We start from the raw sequence: 13,963 nt of genomic DNA on the forward strand, positions 1-13,963 counted from the left end.
TAGAAAGGGAAGGTTACTTGTCCATGGACATATCGCTAATTTAGTGGTAGAACGAGTGTCAGAACTCTGATCTCCCAGCTCTCCCCGAGACAGTGTTCAAGGAGTATAGCTCATCAGTTACATCCTGCAGCTTTGGAGTCACTGTCTGGGTTAATATCCGCCCACCCCACCCCCCTTTTTTTTTGGCCTTGCTGCGGCTTATGGGATTTTAGTTCCCCAGCCAGGGATTGAACCTTGGCCCTCAGCAGTGAGAGCACAGAGTCCTAGGGAGTCCTAACCATTGGACTGCCAGGGGATTCCCTGGGTTAATACCCTTTTCTGTAAAATGGGGCTAGCTGTACCATCTACCTGATAGGTTGTTGTGTGTGGGGATTCAGGAGACAGTGCACATTGCTACTATTATTGTGGCTGTGGCCCTTTCATTTCTCACCGTGTTACCCCTTCACTGCTTCTTAAAGCTCCCCACCCTCGGTGTACATGTCACATGCTCTCCTGATTCTCCCTATAATTCTCTGTCTGTAACTCTGGCTTCTCTTCCCCATTCTGCTCCACGGTCGGCACAGTCCTCCTGGTTCTCACCTCAGCCCGTATTTCCTCTGAGCCCCTTCATCTCTATTTGCAAATATCTCCCACGTCTCCACCTTCAAGTCTGACTTCCCCTCTTAAACTTGAGACTAGCATTTCCAGTGGCCCTCTGGCCACGGCTACCTGATTTCCCACTCACATCAAACACCATGTACTTAAAACCTAAGTCATTGCTTTTTCTCTAACCTGGCTTTCTTCCTCCTGCCTTCCTAATTTCTGTTAGTGATACTACTAAACGCCTATGTTTTTAAAATCGCTGTGTTCTCTTTATGTCTCTCTAGCCTTCCACAGCCAATTACAAATCGTGGTACACTTTGGTGCAATTAGGCAAATCGAATAAGAATTATAAGAGCTCTGGGGACTACGGTGGGGCTTTCTGAAAATATGTAGCAGGATTTTTCAATCAGCCATCAAGACCCATAGATTTATTTCCCATTCAAGACATTTGTATCTTTTCCTTCCTTCCCATTCCTGTCATCATCACTGTGTTCAGACCAGTAAGCAGATTGACAATTGCAATAGTGTAGCTGTTTGTTCATCTGGCAATAGCTTGGTTTGTTCTCTCTGTCTCTCTCTCTCTCTCTTTCTTTCTCTCTCTCTCTCTTTCTCCCAAGAAATACAACCTCTTAACATTTCATAATGGAATGTCATCTTGTCACTTGTTCATGTAGCACATGAATCTATACTTAAGTAGACACAGAATATCATTACTCTGAGAGCTCCCAAGATATCTTAATCTTGAATTACAACCTAGATCTGGCTAAATATGAGACTGATAGTTAATATTTCACCCACTTGTTTGACACACTTTAAAATTTTTATTTTTGAGTATATATTCATAGGATTCAAAACTCAAAATATTGGGACTTCCCTGGTGGCGCAGTGGTTAAGAATCTGCCTGCCAATGCAGGGGACATGGGTTCGAGCCCTGGTCCGGGAAGATTCCCACATGCCGCAGAGCAACTAAGCCCGTGCGCCACAACTACTGAGCCTGCGCTCTAGAGCCCATGAGCCACAACTACTGAGCCCACATGCCATAACTACTGAGCCCGTGTGCCACAACTACTGAAGCCCATGCGCCTAGAGCCTGTGCTCTGAAACAAGAGAAGCCACCACAATGAGAAGCCTGTGCACCACAACGAAGAGTAGCCCCCACTTGCTGCGTGCAGCAACAAAGACCCAACGTAGCCAAAAATAAATAAATAAATAATTTAAAAAAAATTTTTTTAAACTCAAAATATTAAAAAAGTATACCATATAAAGTCTTCCGTCCATCTTTGCCTCTGTCTCCCAGGTCCCACCTTGCCTCCAACTGGCAACCATCATCCTGGGTTTCTTGTTAATCCTTCCAGAGTTTCTGCTTTTTTCCCTTGTATTTTGTGCGTGTATACACACACACACACACACATATACTCTGTTCCTTGCTTTTTAAAATTTTTTTTTATTATTATTATTATTATTATTTATTTATTTATTTATTTGCGGTACGCGGGCCTCTCACTGCTGTGGCCTCTCCCTGTTGCGGAGCACAGGCTCCAGACACGCAGGCTCAGTGGCCATGGCTCATGGGCCCAGCCGCTCTGCGGCATGTGGGATCCTCCCGGACCGGGACACGAACCCATGTCCCCTGCATCGGCAGGCGGACTCTCAACCACCGCACCACCAGGGAAGCCCCTTTTTAAAAATTTTTTTATTTATTTTTATTTATTTATTTTAAATAGTTTTTTTTTCTTTTTTTTTGTGGTACGCCGGCCTGTCACTGTTGTGGCCCCTCCTGTTGCGGAGCACAGGCGCCGGGCGCGCAGGCTTAGCAGCCATGGCTCACGGGCCCAGCCACTCTGCGGCATGTGGGATCTTCCTGGACCGGGGCATGAACCTGTGTGCCCTGCATCGGCAGGCGGACTCTCAACCACTGCACCTCCAGGGAAGCCCTATTATTTTTAAAATTTATTTTTTTGGCTGCGTTGGGTCTTAGTTGTGGCACATGGGGTCTTCGTTGAGGTGTGCGGGATCTTTCGTTGCGGTGTGGGCTCTTCGTTGTGGCATGCGGGTTTTCTCTCTCTAGTTGTGGCGCATGGGCTCCGCAGTGCATGGGCTCTGTAGTTTGCAGCAGGCCGGCTCTCTCGTTGAGGTGTGCGAGCTCAGTAATTGCGGCACACGGGCTTAGTTGCCCCTTGGCATGTGGGATTTTAGTTCCCCGACCAGGGATTGAACCCACATCCCCTGCACTGGAAGGCAGATTCTTTACCACTGGACCACCAGGGAAGTCCTTGTTCCTTCCCTTTTTAAAAAAAAAAAACAACTATGTGTATCATGTATCATATGTGTCATGTATGTATCATAGCCATCTTTCCATCTGACTGTCCTTCCCTACTGATGGACATTTTTCTAGTCTTTTGCTATTACAAACAGTGCTGCAGTGAATAACTATGTACATGTGTCACTTTGATCATGTACCAGTAGGATAAATTCCCAGAAGTGAAATTGCTTGGTCAGAGAATATATGCATTCATAATTTTGAGAACTGTTGCCAAATTGCCTGCCATGGGGTCATACCAATTTATATTCCTGCCAGTAAAGATTGAAAGTGCCTGCTTTCCCACAGTCTTATCAATATTATCAAATGTTTGGATTTTTTTGCTCATTTGAGAGAGGAAAAATGAAACATCAGTGTAGCTTTATTTGTATTTTTTTTCACATATTTACTGGAGTATAATTGCTTTACAATGTTGTGTTAAGAGTATAGTTTTAATTTGCATTTGTATTTTTATGGCTTAGGTTGAACATTCTTTCATATGATAAGGGACATTTGTATTTCTTTTTCTGTGAACTATCCTTTGTCTTATTTTATCTTAGGTTATTGTGCCAATTTCTTAGAAGCTTGGTGTATATTATGGAGATTGCCCTTTCTCTAATAGACATTTTTGCCATGTTGTTATTTGTCTTTTGCCTTTTTGTGATTTTTTTTTGCCATACAGAATTTTGTTTTATCTTTATGTAATTAAGTGTATCAATCTTTTCTTTTATGGCTTTTGTATTTTGAGTCATGGTTATAAAGGCCTTTCCCACTTTGAGTTTATAAATCTTCCAAATGTTCTCTTAGCACTTTTATGGCCTTATTTTCACACTTAAGTCTTTGATCCATATGTAATTTATCCTGATATGCGATGGGAGGTGAAAATCCAGCTTAATTTCTTTTTCCAGAAGGCTAAAAATTGTCCCAGTGCCACATAGTAAGTTGCTCATCTTTTTATTGTTCATCATATATTAAATTTCTGCATATACTGGGGTACATTTCTGGATTTCTTAGTATACTCCACTGGTCTGTCCTTCTCTCTCTTTCTTTTTAAATAAATTTATTCATTTATTTATTTTTTGCTGTGTTGGGTCTTCATTGTGGTGCGCGGGCTTCTCACTGTCGTGGCTTCTCTTGTTGTGGAGCACGGGCTCTAGGCGCGCAGCCTTCAGTAGTTGTGGCATGTGGGCTCAGTAGTTGTGGCTTGCGGGCCTAGAGCTCAGGCTCAGTAGTTGTGGCACACAGGCTTAGTTGCTCCACGGCATGTGGGATCTTCCCAGATCAGGGCTTGAACCTATGTCCCCTGCATTGGCAGGCGGATTCTTAACCACTGCGCCACCAGGGAAGTCCCCCTGTCCTTCTCTTTATGACCAGCATCACAGTTTTAATTATTGATGAAGTATCAATATGTAATATAATTGAATATCTGTTGGTGCTAATTCCTGCTCTTTGGTATATTTATTTTTCAATAAATCTTTAGCATCAACTTGTATTGATCTTAAAATAACCTGCTGGTATTTTTATTATGATCATGTTATATTATAAAATAACTTAGGAAGAACTAACATCTTAATATGTTGAATCTTCCTGTTTGAAGGGTTTGATTTTCCATAGTCTTCTCTGGTGTCCCTTGGTTTTTTTCATGAGTAGTCTTGTGCATTTCCTGTTAAATTTATTCCTAGGTATTTTTTTTTTTATTTTTTTATTTTTTTGCGGTACGCAGGCCTCTCACTGTCGTGGCCTCTCCCGTTGCGGAGCACAGGCTCCGGACGCACAGGCTCAGCGGCCATGGCTCACAGGCCCAGCCGCTCCGTGGCATATGGGATCCTCCCGGACCGGGGCATGAAGCCGCGTCCCCTGCATCGGCAGGCGGACTCTCAACCACTGCACCACCAGGGAAGCCCGGTATTTTTTATTTTTGATGCTACTATAAACAGGAGACTTTAATTTCATAACCTCCTTCCCCCTGTGAATACTCTTTTTTTTTTTTTAATTTATTTTTGCTTGCTTTGGGTCTTCATTGCTGCGCACAGGCTTTCTCTAGTTGCGGCGAGCAGGGGCCACTCTTGGTTGCAGTGCGTGGGCTTCACATTGTGGCGGCCTCTCCCATTGTGGAGCACGGGCTCTAGGCGTGTGGGCCTCACCAGTTGTGGCTCACGGGCTCAGCAGTTGTGGCACGTGGGCTCAGTAGTTGTGGCTCATGGGCTCTAGAGCGCAGGCTCAGTAGCTGTGGCTCATGGACAGACCTAGTTGCTCCGCAGCATGTGGGATCTTCCCGGACCAGGGCTCAAACCCATGTCCCCTGCATTGGCAGGCGGATTCTCAACCACCGCGCCACCAGGGAAGCCCTGAATGAATACTCTTTTTGTTTGTGGTAATTTTACAGTTGATTCTGTTGCATTTTCCAGGTATACAATCATCTTATCTGCAAACAATGGTAATTTTACCTCCTACTTTCCAGTGTTCCTTTCTGTAGTTTCTTTCTCAAGTCTAATTGCATTGGCTAATGTCTCCAGAACAGTGTTAAATAATACGTAGTGGTAATAGAGGGCATCCTTGTTCTGTTGCTAACTTTACTGGGATGCTTCTATTAAGATGCTGGGTTTGGGGCTAAAATAGATATATTTTATCACCAACAAACTTTTAATAGATTGTATACCAGACTCTGTGCCATAAAATGGGGATTAAAACAGATGAGTATGACTCCACCAGCCTTCAAAGAGTTTACTGGAAAAGACAGACACAAAAATTAGTGTGATATGTATCATAGTAAAGTTATGTATAGTACACAGTGGGGACACAAAAAAAGGTGATAGCTAATCAGCTTGAACCCCATGTCAAGGTAAAATTCCAAAGGACAGTGTACTCAAAGCATATTAGCTTAGCTTGCCTTTGAAATGTTTTTGTTGAATTAATTATAGTATGCCCTTGACTTTATTTTATTTTTAGTTTTTAAATATTTATTTAGGCCGCACTGGGTCTTAGTTGCAGCACACGGGATCTTCACTGGGGCATGCAGGATCTTTAGTTGCGGCACGCAGACTTCTTGGTTGCGGCATGTGGACTTCTTAGTTGGTGGCATGAAGACTTCTTAGTTGCGGCATGCATGCGGGATCTAGCTCCCGACCAGGGCTCGAACCCAGGCCCCCTGCACTGGGAGCGCGAGTCTTACTCACTAGACCACCAGGGAAGTCCCAGGTCGTCCTTGACTTTAGAGGCAACATATAGAGAAAGTCACGTAAAGAACCTTTGTTAGTTCAGGACTTCCCTCGTGGCACAGTGGTTAAGAACCCACATGCCACTGCAGGGGACACGGCTTCGAGCCCTGGTACGGGAAGATCCCACATGCTGCGGAGCAATTAAGCCCATGTGCCACAACTACTGAGCCTGCACTCTAGAGCCTGCGAGCCACAGCTACTAAGCCCGCCTGCCACAACTACTGAATCCCATGTGCCTAGAGCCCGTGCCCCGCAACAAGAGAAGCCACCGCAATGAGAAGCCCACGCACTGCAATGAAGAGTTGCCCCTGCTCATCGCAGGTAGAGGAAGCCCACACACAGCAACAAGGACCCAGTGCAACCAAAAATAAATAAATAAATAAATTTATTTATTTAAAAAATAAAAAGAACCTTTGTTAGTTCAGTAAAGACACTGGTGAAGATATTTATTGAATGTCTACCACATCCCAAACATTAAACTAAGGTTGGGCATACACATAGACATGGTCTCTCCTCATATGGATATTACTCAATACAATGTAGCAGGGAAACATACATCAGAATAGGCAAATAAAATGCATTCTAGCACTTGCCATGGCGTACATGTATACAGTACAATGGGGCATGGAGGAAATAGCAATTAACATGAGCCCAGAGGGGACTTCCCTGGTGGTCCAATGGTTAAGACTCCACGGTTCCAATGCAGGAGTCACGGGTTTGATTCCTGGTCAGGGATCCAAGATCCCATATGCCACGTGGCATGGCCAAAAAACAAACAAACAAAAACATGAGCCCAGGGAAGTCAAGGAAAGCTTCCCAAAGGATGCTCTGTTTGAGCTGACTCTGAATGAAGAGTGAGAGTTTCTCAAACAGAGAAGTGTGGTTTTATTGTAGCACAGGAACAATATGTACAAAAGCTTGGCAGCATGAAAGGTATAGCGTGCCTGGGAATGACATATAGCTTAAGAGTGGAAGGTGAGGTAGCTGGTAGGAGATGAGAGTGCAGAGATTGGCAGAAGCTGGGTCGTAAAGGGTACTAAATCCATTCATAGAAATATGGACTTTATCTAGTAGGCAGGAAGGAGCCACTAAAGAATTCTCAACAGGAGAATCTGGAAAGATAACATACTTCAGGGTGGATTGAAGGGAGAAAGATAAAAGGCAAGGAGACCAATTAGGAAGTTTATTGTATTAGTCCAAATATTCTCTATAATGAAATTTTATGTCCTCATAATAATTCACATACAAATTCCTCCTGAAACTTAGTGCCAGAACAGTGCTCATTTCTACTGGGCAAATGATGTGAGCACTATATAAATTGCTTGTGTTTCTCTGTTTTTTGCTTTTGCCTTGGATTCCAGGACAAATGGTGCTAAATGTCAACCTACAGAAACCATCTCATCTCCATTTTAAATTTCTAATATCTATTGTAAAATATGTTTCATATATGTGTATTTAAAACTACTTTAAATCTCTTTAAAAAGGATGTATGATCCTTTTGGAAAATGTAGACAAATATAAAGAAAAAAATATAAATTCCTGAAGTCATCTAGCCCCACCTCTCCCCAAGTGTATTCACCCTAAGTCAATGACATTCTGCCTCTACCTCAACTGCAAATAGAACTCGTTACTTTGCAAGGGGGCAAATTCTGTTGTTGAGCAGCTTAACCCAGTATTTCTCAAAAGAAATTTTTTTTAACCAGAACCCGCAGTAAGAAATACTACATTTTACATCTTGACCCAATACACACATACCTGGGATTCTGCTTATTAATCTCTCTCTCTATCTGAAACAAAAAATTCATATAAGAATTCTTACTATTTGCAATAAGCTCTACTATTTTAAATTCTATTTTGTGTTCTTTAAAATCCTAACTAAATTGATTTCAAAACCCACTAATGGACTGAGACAAGCAGTATAATAACCATTGACTTAAAACTTTCCAAACCTTAGTTCGCTTGCGTATAAATATGAAGGCACTAGATCAAGACACGTGAGTTCAAAAAAATCCCATCAAGTTCTCATTTTTAAGAAACTGTTCTTTATACTGAGTTAACATCTGTCCCCCTTTAGTCCTATCCATCCGTCCTTTTTGCTTTTCAGAACTACACTGAACATTTATTCAACAAATATGACTGAGCATCTGTGTGCCAGACATGCTCTGTTCGAGGGATGCTGAGCTGAACAAAACAGTCAGCTCTTTTGGAACTTACGTTCTAGTGATCAGTCCAGAGGACTAGACTACTGGAGCTGCTAAAAGAATAATTCTACTTCCTCTTCCCCATAATTGTCCTTCAATATTGGAAGACAGCTATCATGTTTCCTTTTAATCCTTTCCCCTGGTTTCTAAACTGTGCCACATATGACATAGTTTCTATGACAACAGTTATTGAGCCCTAGTGATCAACTGAAACTTCCCACACTAAAGATGGATTTGTCAAGATAACCTCTGATAGTGATACTGAAGCAAAGATTTGTATAAAGTTGGGGAACAAGTTATGTGAAGATCTGGGTGAAGAGTGTTCCCGACACAAGGGCCATCAGGAGTGCATTGGCACATTGGGAAACATCAAAACCAATGAGGTTAGAGCTAGGGGCAGGTAGAGGGAGGAAGGGAAATCTTGCAGCCCTTTTAGACGAGGGTAAAGATTTTGGCATTCTTTCTGAGAGGGAAACCATTGGAAGTTTTGAGTAGAGGAATGATATGACCTGACTTAACATTTTAGCAGATCCCTCTGGTAAAAGCAGAGAACAGAAAGGAAGCTCAGGCAGTAGTCTGTTTATTCAAGTGTTCTTTTATGATCCTCATTACAGAGTTTTATCATATTCTTCATAAAGTTTCTGCATATTTTTTGTTAAAATATTTAATTTTCACTATTTTGCAAGAAGAACCTTCCACTGCATCTGATAACTAGCTACTCATTTTTTGTGTATTCACTTTGTGTATTTTATAACTGGGATATCTTCCCAAATTCTCTTGTTTCTAAGGATTTTTTTAAAATTGACTTTATTAAGGTATAATTTACATACAATAAGATGTACCGGTTTTAAGTGTACAAGTTCAGTGGGTTTTGATATGTATTCATGTGTAACAATCAGCATAAATAAGACGTAGAACATTTCTATCACCCAGAACTTCCGTCCTATCTTTTTTTTTTCCGCATGCCTTTTTGAAGTAAACGCCCGTCTCACTCTCAGCCCCTGGCAATTATCAATCTCCTTTCTGTCACTCTAGATTAATTTTGCCTGTTTCTAGAATTTCATGTGACTGGAATCACACAGTTTGTACTGTTTTGTGTCTGGCTTCTTTTGTTGAGGCTAATGCTTTTGAGATTCATTTATGTCATTGTGTGTATCAGAGGTTTGTTCCTTCCTGTTGCTCACTACTATTCCATGGTATGGATGTACCACAATTTATCTATTCACCAGTTGATGGACATTTCTTTCTAGATTAGGGCTAGTACGAATGAAGCTGCTATGAAGATTCTTGTATTGATACAAGTCTCTTTGTGGACATGTTTTCATTTCTCTTGGGTAAATACTTAGGAATGGAATTCTTGGGTCCTAGAATAGGTTTAACTTTGTTGGAACTGCTAAACAGTTTTCCAAAGTGATTGATTGTACCATTTTACATTCCCACCAGCAGTGTATGAGATCCACTTTCTCCACATCCTTGTCAACACTTGGTACTGTCAGTCTTTTTAGTTTTAGCCATTATAGTGGGTGTGTAATGACCTTTCATTATTCATTGTGTAAAGCCACAATTTGTATTTCCCTAATGATTAATGATGTTGAAATATTTTCATGTGCTAATTTGTATATCTTTAGTGAAATATCTGTTCAAATCATTTGCCAATGAGTTGTTTGTCCTATTATTGAGTTTTTTGAAGTCTTTATATATTCTAGATACAAGTCTTTTGTCAGATATATGTATTGCAAATATTTTATCCTAGTTCATGGCTGGGCTTTTCATTTCCTTAATGGTATCTTTCAAAGAGCAGAGTTTGTCAAATTTTTCTTTACGGTCCATGCTTTTTGTGTCCTAAGAAATCTTTGCCTATCCCAAGGTCCTAAAGATTTTTCTCCTATGTTTTCTTCTAGAAATTTAACTTTTACATTGAGTTCTATGATCCATTTTGAGTGAAAACTTGTATCAATATGTGGTGTAAAGTAAGGGTCAAGGTTCCTTTTTTTTCCTGTAATGGATATACAGTTGTTCTGGCACCATTTGTTTGAAAATATTACTCCCCCCATTGAATTACTGTGTTAGCCTTTGTAAAAAAAATTGATGAAATAAGCCTTACTTAAAAAAATTGATTGATAATATATTTGCATGTCTTTTTCTGACTCTATTCTATTCCATTAATCTGTTGTATAGAGTGTTCTATAAATGTCAGTTTGGCCAAATTGGTTGATAGTGTTGATCAGGTGTTTTATATCCGTACTGATTTTTCTATCTATTCCTTCTACCAATTACTGAGAGAGGAGTGTTGAAATATACAATAATAATTATGAATTTCAGTATTTCTTTTTTCATTTCTGCTAGTTTTTGCTTTATGTATTTTAAAGTTATTAAGTATGTGTTATTAAGTATGTACACATTTATCGTTCTTATATTTTCTTAATGAATTAATCCTTTTATCATTATAAAATATCTTTTTAGCTCTGGTATTGTCTTGAGCCTGATTTGTCTGATATTAATATAACTGTTCCAGCTCTCTTACAATTAATCATATGATTTTTTACCTTTATTTACTTTAACATTTGTATCTTTAGATTTAAAGTGTGTTTCTTGTAGACAGCATATATTTGAGTCATCATATTTTATCCAGTCTGACAATCTCCTTTTTAAATGCAGTTCAGAATATTTTCATTGCTATAATTATCAATATAGTTGGATTTAAGTGTACTGTCTTGCTATTTGTTTTCTATTTATACCATCTCTGTTGTTCCTCTTCCCCTTTTTTCCTGCCTCAATAAAAGAATATTAAGTAATTTTCAGTATTCTATTTTATCCCCACTGTTGGCTTATTAGCTTAATCTCTTTGTTTTATATTTAACAGTTGCTCCAAGAGTTGCAATATGCATTTTCCCTTATTATTATCACATATTGTACCACTTCATGTATAGCACAGGTTAGCAGACTACAGACTTCAGGCCAAATGTGGATTACTCCCTGCTTTTGTAAGTAAAGTTTTATTGGAACACAATCACAGCCATTCACTTACATATTGTTTATGGCATATTTTTATGCTACAGTGACAGAGTTGAGTAGTTGCAACAAAGACCACTAGCCTGCAAAGCCTAAAATATTTACTATCTGACCTTTTACAGAAAAGGTTTGTCAACCTCTGATGTATAGCGTAAGGACCTTAAAACTGTATATTTATGTTTCTCCTCTTTGCTTCAAATATTTTTTCTGCCCCCACCTTTTCTGGAACATCAATTACAAATATATTAGACCAATTTGATATTGTTTAACATGTCACTAAGACTGTTTATTTTTTGTCAGTTCTTTTAAAAAATTTTAGTTGGGATAATTTCCATTGCTATGTCTTCACATTCATGGATTATTCTTGTGCAGTTTATAATATCTGCCACTAAGCCCATCTACCGAATTTTTAATTTCAGATATTGTATTTGTTTCTAGATTTTTTGATTATTTTTATATCTTGTCTTTCTTTCAATATATTCATATTTTTCTTCAAATTTTAAATTAAACTTAAATATAATTTTTTTTTTTTTTTTTTTTTTTTTTTTTTTTTGCGGTATGCGGGCCTCTCACTGTTGTGGCCTCTCCCGTTGCGGAGCACAGGCTCCGGACGCGCAGGCTCAGCAGCCATGGCTCACGGGCCCAGCCACTCCACGGCATGTGGGATCTTCCCAGACTGGGGCATGAACCCGTGTCCCCTGCATCGGCAGGCGGACTCTCAACCACTGCACCACCAGGGAAGCCCTAAAATTTTCAAAGACAAAATTTTATTAAGTATATTAACTCTTTTTTACATCCTTGTTTACTAAGTCTAGCATCTCTTTCATTCCTGGATCCGTTTCCATTGACCAATTTTTCTTCTGATTTTAAGGTGACTTTTTTTGCTTTTTCACATGTCTAGTGATTTTTGATGGAATGGTGAACATTGTAATTATATGTTTTTGAGTATCTGAATTTTGTTGTTTTCCTTCAAAGACTTTTGAATTTTGGTTTATGTGTTAGTTAAGTTGCAGATGAATCAGCTTGATGATTTTGAAGCTTGTTTTTGAACTTTGGGGCAGATCTAGAGTCATCTTTACTGTTGAGTTAGGTTAGTCCTTCTACTAAGGTATTTCTCTTCTGGGGTCTCTAGTAAATGCCCTAGGCGTTCAGCGAAGAATCTTTATCCTGACTGGTCAAAACTTAATTGTCTCTTAACCCTGTGTGAGCTCTGGGGATTTTTCTGCTCACAGTTCCCCAGTTGTTTTTCAGCTGAACTCTTGTAGTTTAACCTTACACATTTGTAGATTAGTGTTCAGCACAGACTCTAGAATACTCCTGTGCAGATTTATGGATCTCTTTGCCTGTGTAGTTGCTTCCTCTGGTACTTTGCCCCACAACTGCCAGGCACCTCAGCCTTCTTGAACACCACCTCTGTCTATTCAATCCAGTTTGATTTCCCCTCCCTGTATCAAAATCCAGAAAGCCAAAGTGATAATAGGCTGCCTCAGTTGATTCCTTTTCTTGGAGATCACAGTCTCACTTGCCCTGTTTTCATCGTCCGAAGACAATTTTTTCATGTATTTTGTCCAGTTTTCTAATTGTTTATAGCAGAAGGCCAAATCTAGTACCAGTTACTCCAATATGAGAAAAGCCCAAGAATTTTACTTTATTTTATTTATTTATTTTTAAATTTTTATTTATTTATTTATTTTTGGCTGCATTGGGTCTTCGTTGCTGTGCATGGGCTTTCTCTAGTTGCGGAGAGTGGGGGCTACTCTTCATTGCGGTGCGCGGGCTTCTCATTGTGGGGGCTTCTCTTGTTGCAGAGCACAAACTCTTGGCGCGGCGCTTCAGTAGTTGTGGCTCATGGGCTCAGTAGTTGTGGCACACGGGCTCTAGAGCGCAGGCTCAGTAGTTGTGGCGCAAGGGCTTAATTGCTCCGCGGCATGTGGGATCTTCCCGGACCAGGGCTTGAACCTGTGTCCCCTGTATTGGCAGGCGGATTCTTAACCACTTGCACCACCAGGGAAGCCCAGAATTTTACTTTAGAAAATAGTTTTCTAATTTTACTCTTGCATTTAAAGATATATAATATCTGCAATAACAATAACCATTTCATCTTTTCCAATATTCATATTTTAATTATATTGCCTAATTCATTGGCTCGTAATTCCAGGACAATGTTAAATAATAGTATTGATATTTCCCTGGTATTTTTCCCTAAGGGTAGAAGGGAAGCATTTTAAAGAGATAATATCCAGAGTTAATGAAAGTGTTGGGGGAAAAGGGCACTGTCATTTCATGTTGGTAAACATTTAAATTGATATAGTGTTTTGGGAAGGTAATCTGTACTCACTAAGCAACTCTACTTCTAGGAATCAGATTATTTCACAAGTGCTCAAGGATCTGTGTGCAAAGGTACTCATTGCAGCATTATTTATAATAGCAAAAAATTGTAAAGTCATGACCCACTACTGTGCTTCAGATTAGAATAGAGGAATTATTAGATTTTAACTGATAGGATATGATAGTAAAAAATTGGGTATTGATTTTATGCTTCTTTAGCAATATTTCCAGATGTCCTGTTTTGGCAATTGTATGATATAACCTTGAGTATATTCTACCTCTGTTAGCATAGTATCCCTGGTTTGTCTGTATTCCAGAGACTT

General features: G+C 39.8%; 1 protein-coding gene across 3 annotated transcripts in view; it reads left to right on the forward strand.

Annotated features, from left to right (window-relative positions):
- Positions 1–13,963, forward strand: part of ZBTB8A (zinc finger and BTB domain containing 8A) — a 50,965-nt gene that overhangs the window by 11,872 nt on the left and 25,130 nt on the right. The window lies entirely within an intron of this gene.

This window comes from Mesoplodon mirus (assembly GCF_964341445.2).
Source record: "Mesoplodon mirus genome assembly, chromosome: 3".
Classification (NCBI taxonomy): domain Eukaryota; kingdom Metazoa; phylum Chordata; class Mammalia; order Artiodactyla; family Ziphiidae; genus Mesoplodon; species Mesoplodon mirus.